We start from the raw sequence: 12828 nt of genomic DNA on the forward strand, positions 1-12828 counted from the left end.
AGCAACATGGACCTCTACTCACCAAGGCTGACCTGCCTACAGTTGCTGCTGAGTGCCCAATCTGCCAGGAGCACAGACCAACACTCAGTCACCAATACAGCACCATTCCCCAGGGTGATCAGCCTGCTACCTAGTGGCAGATCGATGACATTAGGCCACTTCCACCATAGATGGCAGAGTCTTTTGTTCTTACTGGAATAGACACTCTGAACACAGATTTGCCTTCCCTGCACACAATGCTTCTGCCAAATCTACTGTCCATGCACTTGTAGAATGCCTTATCCACCCAGATAGCATTCCACACAGCATTGTTTCTGGTTATGAACTGAATTGTGCCTCCCCGACCACCAAAGTCGTATGTGCGTGCCTAACTCCCAATGTGACTGCTTGAAGATAGGGCCTTTAAGGAGGTAACTAAGGTTATATGAGGTCTGGTGAGGCCCTAATCCAATAAGACTGGTGTCCTTGTAAGAAGAGGAAGAGACACCAAGAGCTAGCTTTTTGTGTGTGTGTATGTGTGTGTGTGCATGCGTGTGTGTGTACATGTGTGCATGTGCACACCTATGCACAGAGAAAAGGCAGCTCAGGAAGAGTCTTCACCCAAAACCAATCCTGCTAGCACCATGATGTTGGATTTCTAGCCTCCAGAGCTGTGAAAAAATAAATTTTTGTTGTTTAAGCCACCTGTCTATGGTATTTTATTAGGACAGCCCAAGCAGACTAATACACTTCTGATCAAGGAAGTCATTCCACAGAATATAAAGTGAGCCCACGCTTGTGGAATTCTCTAGTCTGACCATGATCCCCACCATCCGGAAGCCGGTGGCGGGGGACACCACTGGAACGGCCTTCGGAAGACTCAGTTACACTGCCAACTGGGTTGCAATACCTTGAAGGGCTGAGCAAGATTTTCCAGGAGGCTGTATATGCTCTGCATTGGTATCCAATATGTGGTGCTGTTTCTCCCATAGTCAGGATTCAAGGGTCCAGCCAACAAAGGGTAGAAATAGGAGTGGTATCATTCACTAGTATCTCTAGTGACCCTAACAAAACTTTTCCTTCCTGTCCCTGCAGGCTTTCGCTCTATTGTTTGACCTACACTCTTTTCTGTATGGCCATGCGTTCCAGCTCAGGTGTGCTCTTCTAATCATAGAACCAGCAATATCAGCAGCCTTGCTAACACTTAGCCCCATCATCGGGCAAGTGTCATAGGATTTGACAGGTAAAGAATCATAGGACTGGCCCTGTTGTTTGGTGTTATGGACTGAATTGTGCTCCCGACCCTCACCCTGAATTCTTACGTTGAAGCCCTAACCCTCAATGTCACTGTATTTGGAGGTAGGGCCTTTAAGGAGGTAATTATGGTTAAATGAGGTAATAAGAATGGGGCCCTAATCTAATAGAACTGGTGTCCATATAAGAAGAGGAAGAGACACCAGAGATTTCTCTCCATGCACAGAGAAAAGGCCATCCAAGGACACAGTGAGAAGGCAGCCTTCTCCAAATGCCAGAAAGAAGTCTCATCAGAAGCCAACTCTGGTCTTCTGGCCTCCAAAACCGTGAGAAAATAAGTGTCTGTTGTTTAAGCCACCCAACCTGTGGTATCTTGTTATTGCAGCCCAAGCAGACTAATACAACACTTAGTAATCAGGTTGCATTCACTCAATTTGGCTACATAATGGGAAGTGAAAGTACATTCTGGAATAAGCACTATCCAATTTCATGGTATGAATATCATGTCTTTTGCATTGACATTGCCTTCCTTAGTTACATGTATACTTAAGCCCGGGCCCAGGACCACAAAATCAGGCAAAATGGGGAAAAAAAATTGGAAGGTGGGAAAGATACAAAGTTTCATAATTGCATCCTCTCATCACCTTCAGATCTTAGAATCTTTTTCAATGAAGTTTACACTTTAGGTACCCTCAGGTTCGATCTGAGTACACAATCATTTAAGCAATTAAGCCAGTTTTTCCAACTTTCACCTCACATGCTTGGAGAAACAAGTATTTCAACTACCACTGAGAGTACCATTCTAAGGGTGATAAAGATGTGGTGTAATATTATGTCTCATCTAAGGGTGATAAAGAGACGTAACATTATGTCTGTTTGTCTTTTTTCTATATCCAGAATGTCCTCTTCATTCTGCTTGTCCTGATTTGATCACAAACTGGAATCCCAACAACTCTTAACTGCCTCTGGAAAATCTGACCTAATATAACCCCGATCTCCAACTTGTACAGAGATAAGTATGGTAACTAAGGAGAAAGAGCCCCATTACAAAAACTCAGCTATAGCTGTCGATGATCATTGTAAGTTTCAAGTGGCCTGAAGGAAGGTTTCTGTTCAGCACTAAATATATAGGCCTATGTTAATTTGCAGGGATCTTCAAGGTGCTCATCATCCCCACCTAAAGGCCTCATGAGTAGTTGTCATCAGTTAAAGGAATTGATGTGGTGTACTAAAGGGAAATTAGTCCAGAAGCAGATGAAAAGATAAAGATTTCGGGGCACCTGGGTGGCTCAGTTGGTTAAGCGACTGCCTTCAGCTCAGGTCATGATCCTGGAGTCCTGGGATCGAGTCCCGCATGGGGCTCCCTGCTCGGCAGGGAGTCTGCTTCTCCCTCTGACCCTCCCCCCTCTCATGTGCTCTCTCTCTCTCAAATAAATAAATAAAAAATCTTTAAAAAAAAAAAAGAAAAGAAAAGATAAAGATTTCATAAAACAGAAATGTAATTCCACGTGTGCTTAAGAGATAGAAAGTTGTAAGAGAAAGTATTTTCCACTCGGACAACAAGATAAAGCTGGATGATCTACCAGATCATGCCTGTCTTAAGCCCACCAGAGAGCTGAGATTGCAAGACCACTGGTAGACCCAAGTCCAAAGCCTGGTAAACCTCTCCAAGGAGGGACATACACATGAACCATTTCATCTCTGGCAGATAATGAAAAGGAAAGACGGCAGCCATAAAAGTTGTGAAGGAGGAAATAACTGAATTTTTTTTTACCATTTCTTAAAAGCCAAGTGTGGGCTATCATGACAGCTTAGTCTCAGAGGCTCATATATAAATTGAGTTTTTGCCTGTTTTCCAGGGTTTTTTTTTTTAAGATTTTATTTATTTATTCAAGAAAGAGAGGGGTAAAGGGGCAGAGGGAGAAGCAGACTCCCTGCTGAGTAGGGCGCCCAATTTGGGGCTCGATCCCAGGACTCTGGGATCATGACCTGAGTCAAAGGAAGATGCTTAACCAACTGAACCACCCAGGGACTCCATCAGTTGTTTTTCTCAGGCCTCTGCCAAGGGTTCTTACTGCCTCTGGAAAAATCTGACCTAACATAACTCCAATCTCCAACTTGTACAGGGAAGGGCAAGAGACTCCAGGTTGCCTCAGTGGTACAGACATGCAGAGCAGGATCGGCCACCACAGACACAAAACCCGGTCACTTCTCTCATTTGAAATAAAAGTCACCTACTGTTGATGTTGGAGCAAGAAACCCTGCTAACACTTGCTTCCAGGTATAGGTCAGCTCCGATAAGGGGCTGACACGGGCTGGGACAAGGGGCTGAGGAGAAAGAGAGTGAGGAAGATGGGAGAGATAAGAGGTGCAGCAGCAGAATGGGAGGAGGAGTAGAGAGAAGGGGCAGGAGGAGCAGATAGAGGAGGAGGAGGACTTACATTCCCGGGGTCGTTCTATTCATGACAGCACCCCCCTACACACACATCCCCACCTCTCACATATCCTCACCTTGGGCTCTCAGACCCCACAAGGACAGTCTCTCCACCCGTCACAGTTTCCAACGTCGTTTGTTTCTCTCCCTGCTCCTTGTCAGAGCCTGGTTCTCTGGGTTTCCCAGCCCTTCTGTGATCTCTCGACATCCTTTCAACAGATTTCTTTTCTTTTGAAATCAGCCAGAGTCCACTTCTGTTCCTTGCAGTCATAAACCTTGACTCACTTAAAGTTCTCCTGGAGGAATGCTTTGTGATGTTAGTTACTGCTCAACTTTTTCATTTTCCAGAGGAAGTTTCATCTTCTCAAACTTTGAGAACATCTTCTTCATAATAAAATAACCCCCTTTGTCTCCTTCCTCCATTCAAGCCTCATCCAGTCTCTAGGAATAAAATACCTCTTCCAGAGCACTAGGCAACTTTCTGACTTTGTTTTTCAGCCAGCGGCTTGTTTCTTTCAATGTCAATTTTTTCTATTCTGTGTATTGAGTAAGGGAAGGAATGGTTTTGGGATAAAATAAAGAAGGGGAAATGAAATACAGATTGTTATTTTGAGATGTGATGTGGATTTGTATCTATTATGTGTAAATATTTAGTGTGGTGGTATTTTGTGTACATAAGTAGTGTACACACTGTAAGACACCTTGGTACATATACCCTGTGGCACAGTACTGGGTGCTCTTGGGTGGTACATTGGTATATGTTTTTTTTTTTTTTTAAAGCATGCAGTTTCCAGGTCATGATATATTGAGAAATTGGAATGGAATTGACTTGGCCAAACTCTCAGAAAACAGTCTGTGACTGTCTAAGAGTCAGAGCCCTGCCTTGTGGCTTCAATGGTATGCGGTTGATTTTGAGTCAATGCAAGTGAGTTTGTTTTGGTTTGTCTGAGTGTTTGATGTAAACGTTAAACATGGCTGATTACTTCATATTGTAGATCTAACAAATATAGAAAGATAAGAAAAGCTTACAACAACAGCAACAACAAAACCCAGAAGTGTATGAAAAAGAAAAGGAAAATTCCCCTGCCTCCCAATCCCACTCCACTGCTGACACACCTTTACATATTACATGTAGGAGTCGGTGGTGGCTTTGGAGTGTGATGGGTGCTATGTGGCCAAGGGACCCAGGAAGTCCAAGTCTTGCCCTGAGCAATGGGAAAAGTGTGAAGGCAAGGAAAAGGAAAGTAACTGTACTATTTGCAGAAATTTCACGTCTGGACAGGAAACTCTGGATCAAACCGGGGCAGAATATGTGGTTTACAAGCTCTTCCCTAACCCTAGGCCCAGAGTGGATTTACCTTATTTTCTGAGGTGGAAGTGACATGATAGAAGTCAATCTAAGGAGGGGGACAGAGAGAAAGCAAGATGGATGAACACCCACGCAGGTCAACTGTAGTCGTCTTGTCAGGTCAGTAGAAAAAATACTTGGGATTATTGGTGGGCATATGGATGCCGAATCTGTACTTAGACACCTCTGGCGAGGGATGGCACATTGCTTCTGTAGGGGTTCCATGGTGTAATGGTGAGCACTCTGGACTCTGAATCCAGCGATCCGAGTTCAAATCTCGGTGGGACCTTTCCCTTTAACCGGGATAGGGTGATTTTTTACTCTTCAAGTGGCACTGCCTTCCCGCTCCCGCTGGTCCCCGTCCCGGGGAGGGAAACTCCGGGGGCGTCGCGCGCCCCTCCCGCCCCCCGGTGGGCACCTCGCAGCCGCGTCCCCCGCGCTCCGCCGCCGCCTCCTCCTCAGGAACCGGGGAACGAGAAGCCCGCGTGTCAGAGTGGCGGCCCCCCTCCCCGGCCCCGACACTGCGGCCACAGCCGGGGCACCGGGCCAGTGCCGCCGCTCGTCGGGGTCCCCCTCGGGCCTCGGGGTGAGAGGCGGCGGCTGTGGCCACTACATCCTGCACCGCGAGGGGCGTCCCGCCGCGCGTCCTGTAACTGCACCCATTATCTTGTGAGGCAGGTTGTGATGCGGCTGCTCAGTCACTGGAGGTTGTTTGGGTTCTGAGGTCGATGGTTCAGAGACCTAAACTGGAAGTACACTGGCGTATTTTTGAAGCAAGGACTTGAATCCTTATTCCGCTTTTACTGAGCTGATCAGCTGAGCTAATGAACTCCGAGATGCTCCCAGCCCAGATTACAGTTGGTCAGAAAGCGTTACTTCACTCTCCCTGGGAGGGTCCACAGCCACTGAAAAGTATCACTGGTGTAACTTAAATAAAATCGGTTTTCATCACATCCAGTCTTTATTCAGTGTTTCGCCCCAAATACAAGACCTACCAGTCAATGAGTATACGCAAAGTGCCATGTCCCAGGCATTGTCTACAAATTTAAATGTGCTTACTCACTGACTCCTTTCAACAGGCCCATCTCACATCATTGTCCCCATTTTCCAGGGCCAGGCTACTGAACCGTGTCAGGTGCAAATTGGAAGTTGAGAGAGAGCTACTGTTTTTTTGTATATGAAGGTATTAAGAGAGAGCCGAGAGAAGAGGTGGGAGGAAGAGGAAACCGAAGCCAGAAATACGAAGAAGCAAAGCAGCTTTAGAAGGATGGGTGGGTGCTATCTTGGGAACTGGCTAGTAATGGTTGTAAGGTGTAAAAGCAAGACATCAAGCAAGGCAACTAATGCTTAAAAAATGAAATTTGAGGCAAGATTAGATATTTAAAGGACAGGAGATAGGAAAACAGTCTAGTTGCCCCTCTCACAAAATAAGCAGATGAAAAACTGGTCACCGTTCACTCCCAAGCCTCCCTATCGCATGTTCCTGGGAGGATCACAAAGCATTCAGCCAAAATTCGGGTCTGTAGTTCTGACTTGCGTGGACTCTATGCACGATCCGGGTACCTAGGCCCCTTTCTTTGCATAAGAGCTGAGACAAAAACTTAAAAGTTGCAACCAGCTTCTACCTCACACTTTGAAGTAATAATACCGCCCCCGCGAAAACCACAAACGTTTCCTCAGACCCTGTTAGGAAAAACAGTTGTGTAAAAAACCATGTGAACAAAGCTAGATTTCCGGTGATACTAGAATACCAACCCACGCCCAAATAACAAAAACCACGACGACCAAAACTCCTACCTACCCTCACAAATTCTGAAAAAAACAAGAAAAAACAAACCCCACTAAAAAACCCTCAATAAAACAATGTACTTTCACAATAACTGAAAACGCTTAAAGACCTCAAACAATCTATTTTTCAAACTAAAGTCACCAGGGGAAAGCGCGAACGCAGTCCCCCACTACCACAAATTATGCAGTCGAGTTTCCCACATTTGGGGAAATCGCAGGGGTCAGCACATCCGGAGTGCAATGGATAAGCCTCGCCCTGGGAAAACCACCTTCGTGATCATGGTATCTCCCCTGCCAGGTAAGTATGACCTGCTCCCCATCCGCCCCACCTCACCCTCACACGCCTTCCACTGTACACACACGCTCACTTGGCTCCCCACGACCCTGAGTCTCCCTACGCCTTCCACACACGCACGACACGCAGCTTTCACCAACAGCCCCGCACTCCTTCCCGCAGCACCGGAGATCAGATTGTATTTAGGCGGCAGGGGCCGAAACGGCAGCCCCTGCGCTGCCATATTTACATAGGACACGCCCTATGTGTGACGTCACTGGAGCCCCCCTTCCCTCCGGCCCACGCCCCGCCCTTGCCCTCGCCCTCTCCTCCCTCCTCCCACGACGTCCAGCCGGCCAACCAGCGGGCGGGTGGCCGTGGGGGAAGTGACGTCTGCCTCTCCCTCTTTCCCTGGCGCCCCCACGCTGTGGCGGCGGGCGCGGGTTCTGAACCGTTGGGCCGCGGGGAGTCCGTCTGGCAGGCTGCTGACGCCTGTGTACCTCTCTTCGGATAATGCCTTTCAGAGTGGGGAGTAGAAATTTAGGATTACAAAGGAAACGGGTTCCTTTCAAATCCAGTTATCTTTGTGATATAGGATTTCAATTAAGATTTGAAGTTATCCAGAGGCGCCTGGGTCGCGCAGTTGGTTAAGCACTGGACTCTTGGTTTCACCTCAGGTCTCGATCTGGAGGGTGGTGGGATCAAGGCCGGAGCGGACTCCCCACTCAGGGCAGAGTCTGCCTTGGACTGTCTCCGGGGCTCCCTCTGTGCTCCGCCCCCCTGCCGCGGCAACCCCCACCCCCATGAGCACTTTCTAAAATAAATAAATCTTTTTTAAAAATTAAAAAAATTTTGAAGCTATCCAATATCCGAAAGAAACTGAGTTTATGAAACTAGAGACAACAGTCAGGTGACTGGAAACCAACCCTTCTTACTGTTTTTACCACTATTGGTGTTCAGCCTGAGAAACCCAACTGAAAGTTTATTTATTTGAACATTAAAAGTAGATTCTATTCTGTTGCTCCTCTATCACAAAATATTTATTGGAGGGTTCTCCTTTGGAGACGGTAAAGCAAGGGTCTGTGGCCAGTCAGGCCAGTAGACGACGTGGCAACAGGGATTAGGTGACAATATAGCAACTGAATATGAATGCTTGATCCAGGCCCCATTCCCTGAATCCTGGCAGCCAGACTCATTGTCCAGGTAGGAGTGAAGAAGTACTTTCTGGGGAATCTGACCAGCCTTGTAACAGAGAGAAACAGCATGTCCTACTCTATACTGCTTCTATTTCCCTTGCTACTGTGACCTATAGCATAGAAATATCTGCTTGCTTAGCTCTGCCTGTAGGCATTTGACAGCTAAGTTTTGCAAAAATTGCTTTTTACCTGAAATCTAGCTCACCTGAGGAGATAAGGTAGTAAGTACAGAAATGATTATGTTTAAGATTTACAGGATTGACATGACCAGATTCCTGTACGCAAAGATCAACTGACCAAGGACAAAAAAACTTGTATGACCTTCCTCAGATGTCTACAGACATCAACCCCCTCCTGCTTCCCTCTTTGGTAACATAAAAGAAACTTGAATTTCATGCCAAGAGGAAATGGTTCTTTGGGAAAACAGTCCACCATCTCCTTGGTTTGCTAGCTTTCTGAATAAAGTCCCTTTCTCTGCCCCAACATCTTCCTTCTTGACTTATTGGCCTGGCATGCAGGGAGCAGAACGAGCTTGGACTCGATAACAGCCTGAGTGGAAAGACCTGGCATCAGCCTATAAGGGAATGCGCAGACACTTGTTAAAAATGCAAGACAGAGGGGCGCCTGGGTGGCTCAAGGTGGTTAAGCGAATGCCTTCGGCTCAGGTCATGATCCTGGAGTCCCAGGATCGAGTCCTGCGCATTGAGCTCCCTGCTCAGCGGGGAGTCTGCTTCTCCTCTGACCCTCCCGCCTCTCATGCTCTGTCTCTCATTCTCTCTCAAATAAATAAAATCTTTAAAAAAAAAAATGCAAGACAGATGTTTTGCTTTAGCTACAGCAGTAGGGGAAAGAGACTTCAATATAAAACTGAGGGCAACTCCCAAATACAGCAAAGATGACTGTGGATTTATAGCCAAAGGTAAGATAGAGGGCATCAGTGATTGGAAAATTACTAATAGAAACTTCTTCAGATATCAAGGGCGGGGGGATACTTGCTGGAACTGGGCTTGGAAGGCCAAGGGCTAGGACTAATCGAGGAGGGCTCAGAGGAGCCTGACTAAAGTTTAATCAAGGAGAGAGTCCTTGCCAGACCTACAGTGACACTCCTGGAAATAAGCAAAGACCCAACAAGAGAAGAAAAGGCTATTTATTCAGAGCTTGCAGCTTGCGTTTTTGCAGAGACTGAAAGGAAGGCAGAGGAGTGGGAGAGCTTTATAGTAGAAAAATGGGAAGGCTTCAGGTGTGCGGTGATTGGAGGTTGTTGGCATGGGTAAGCCATAGGCAGGTGATAACTTTAAAAATAAGTTATTTTCCCAGCAAAAATGGGTTTATTTGGGAGTACCAGAGAATTGCAATTTAGGACATGCATGCTATGGCAAAACCAGAGGCATGCTGAATAAACAAAAGGAGGGGAATGTCATTTTATGGAGGAGAAGGAGGAAGTTGGGGGTGTTGTTTTGAACAAAAATCCATTGGAGAAAAGCAAGAGTTCAGGGTGATGGTGGTTTCTCATTCGCTGAATTGGTGGTGGGGAAGGGGGTAGTCAGTTTCTCGTAGGAGATACAATCTACATTCTTTTTCTTTTTGGGGCCTGTCATTGATTCTTTCCTGTTAAGAATTCTTCTGCTGGGGTCTACAATTGACAATTCTTCCTGTAATTGATGTTGAGTGGTATGACTCTCCCTTCTGGCCTCCCAACTCTATTTTAGTGAGGTTTCCCTTTATTAATTTTCACATTAACTAGAATTTAGGTTTCCTGTGAGATTGGTTGGGGTGCACTGCACATCTGGCTTTCTCTGGTTGGTCCTAAGTTGGAAGCAGGAACAAAAATTACGGAAATTGTCAATTACCAAGTCCCAGCATCATGGATGGGTATATTAGTATGCTCAGGCTGCTGTAACAGAATACCGCAGCCTGGGTGGCTTGAACAACAAGCAATTTATTTCTCACAGTTCTGGATATTGGGAAGTCCAAGATTCAGGTGCCACCAATGTAGGTTTTGAATATAGCCAAATATGGTACCCCAAAATATGCCACTTTGGCATAAGGATTATTTTGAGCTAAAGACATACTTGAAAAAGAGCAGATGCAAGAACGGTGCTCTGACCTCCCTTCTTCCTAAAAGGAGGAGATAAAACTCCCTCCCTCTGCCCTCCCTCTACCAGGAGGAAAGAAACATTCTTGTCACCAGAGATAGGAAATCTGAGAGAAATCTATACAAACAGACTTTGTTAAAATAACCCTTATCTGTCTTTTGCCTCTTCCTATATTTTGGTTACTTTTTCACAATTTCTACTCTTTGCTCAACCTAGTACATAAGCACTTAGGCCTAAGCACTTTTTGGGTCTTTATTTTTCCTTGAAAGCTTCCATGTACTTGTAAAATACTTCTATGCTTTTCTCCTGTTAGTTTGCTTTACGTCAACTTAATTCTCAGGCCCAGCTGGAAACCCTAAAAGGGGACAGGAAGAGTTTAGCCTCCCCTGCAGCTTCATTCTGAGGCCTCCTGTCATGGCTTACAAGCCGCCCCCATCTTGCTGTGTGTTCATAGCAAGGGGGAGAGGGAGGGTGTTGAGGAAAAAATATCTTGGGTTTTAACTTCCCCAGAAGTGTTAATCCAGGTTTAGCAGGTGGTGCTGGCCACAGCACAGACACGTCTTTTTCAGCTAAAAGATAATCAAGAGCTATTTCATCATCAAGAACAACTTTGGTCAGAGATTCTACGGATCTTTGCCAGGCAGCTATGCTTTCACAGCAGATTCTGTAATAACTTTAAGAATTAAGAAGTTCCTGGGGCGCCTGGGTGGCTTAGTCGTTGAGCGTCTGCCTTTGGCTCAGGTCATGATCCCAGGGTCCTGGGGTCGAGCCTCGCATCGGGCTCCCTGCTCCGCGGGAAGCCTGCTTCTCCCTCTCCCACTCCCCCTGCTTGTGTTCCCTCTCTCGCTGTGTCTCTCTCTGTCAAATAAATAAATAAAATCTTAAAAAAAAAAAGAATTAAGAAGTTCCTGATCATAGCCTTATTTACTTTTATCCCTTACAAGGGAAGTAGGGATCTGCCGATAGGAGTGAATCCTGAACCATGAAAGCCTCCAGGTAGGTCCTCTCTAACTCACAATGTAAATTGGGATTTGACCAATGAGATGCCTTATTTTGCTTGTGAAAAGCTAGGGGCAGAATTAGATTTTTTTTCCTAGCCTGAAATAAAAGGTTGTTCTAAATTCCAGAGGTTACTCCCACTTAGCAATGGCCTGGGAGATAAACATGAAGGTGTTAATCTTTCCAGGCCAATGCCAGAGTAAAGGAAAGGAAAAGAAGGAGAAAGGGTTTCAAGTTTAAAGTATGAAGTCTTGGGCAGAAGCAGTCTACCTCGATGTCAGCTACTTCTCTTCATCAATTTGATTTGGAGGTCTCCAGCACCTACACAGGCCCAGGCATCAGGTGGAAACTTTTTTAGTTGGGTGATGTGTACCCAAGGCTCAATACTTTCTAGTTTTGCAGCAGTGTTTGTGGTCACACTTGGTAAGTTTCCTCTGAATGAGGCTCAAAGGGCTGTCTTCCTCTGATGACACTTCCAGAATACCCAGTCATCAGGCTATACAGACTGTGACTAACAGAATCCTTTGAATTGGGACCTGGGAAAGCTTCTTTAACGTACTGATGTTAGGCCTGAGCATAAGACACTACACACTTAGAGTAGCTGGTAACACTGACAAGGGATAGAATTCCAAGAAGTCTGCAAGTTTTTCGTTAAGGTTTGTATTTGTCCAGTGATGTGAAGATTGTGGAGGTATAATGCAAAGGGGAAACACACTTTCTAACAGTTCTTTTCCTACCGCGGGGACATCAGCCTTGCAGTAAGGATAAACCTCAGTCCATCTGGAAAACATAACATACAATAACAAGAGCATACTGACAATCTATACTAGGTGGCAAGTGAACGAAGTCTAGCTGCAGGTGTTCAAAGGGTCCAGAGGGAGGTTTGAGGCTTCTAGAGCAAAAAGAGTTTTTCCAGGATTATAGACCTGACAGGTCAGACTTTGCTGGTAGACTGTTTTTGTAATTTTATACAAGTCTTCCCACCAATGTGTATTTATAATTTGAGTCAACTTAAATGTAGCATGGTAGGTGAAAGAATGCGAAAACCAAAAAATGGGGTTTGTTAGGGAGCCAGGAAGAACCAAGTGATCATCTTGGTTTTCCATTGGCCCCAACTGTTAATTTACAGCCATTGTTTACCCACCTTAATTTTTCTGATTCAGGAGCAGATTGATTGCCATGTTACAGGACATTAAGATGGCAAAAATTTGGCAACGAGGGGCCATTTTTTGCAGAAGCAAAATGGACTTTATCCAAATGTATCATAACCTTTATAGAATCTATTGCTGTTGCCTTGTATGAAAGTCAGCTTGATCACATATTAAAATTTCTCTCCAAAAACTTCTTTTTTTACAAACCTTCTACAACTTTCTTTTTACATTCAGATTTTGGGGGCACCTGGCTGGCTCAGTCAGTGGGGCACACAACTCTTGATCTTGGGGTTGTGAGCTTGAGCCCCA

The 12828-nt window shown here is 45.6% G+C and overlaps 2 non-coding genes across 2 annotated transcripts; one reads left to right on the top strand and one right to left on the bottom strand.

Annotated features, from left to right (window-relative positions):
- Positions 1 to 5232: 5232 nt before the first annotated feature.
- TRNAQ-CUG lies at positions 5233 to 5304 on the top strand. Its single transcript has one exon. It is a non-coding gene; the product is annotated as a tRNA-Gln (tRNA).
- A 1641-nt stretch (positions 5305 to 6945) lies between these two features.
- LOC123324767 lies at positions 6946 to 7109 on the bottom strand. The gene has a single exon (XR_006540033.1). It is a non-coding gene; the product is annotated as a U1 spliceosomal RNA (small nuclear RNA).
- Positions 7110 to 12828: the final 5719 nt, after the last annotated feature.

The sequence above is a fragment of the Neomonachus schauinslandi genome, chromosome 4 (genome assembly GCF_002201575.2).
Source record: "Neomonachus schauinslandi chromosome 4, ASM220157v2, whole genome shotgun sequence".
Taxonomy (NCBI): Eukaryota; Metazoa; Chordata; class Mammalia; order Carnivora; family Phocidae; genus Neomonachus; species Neomonachus schauinslandi.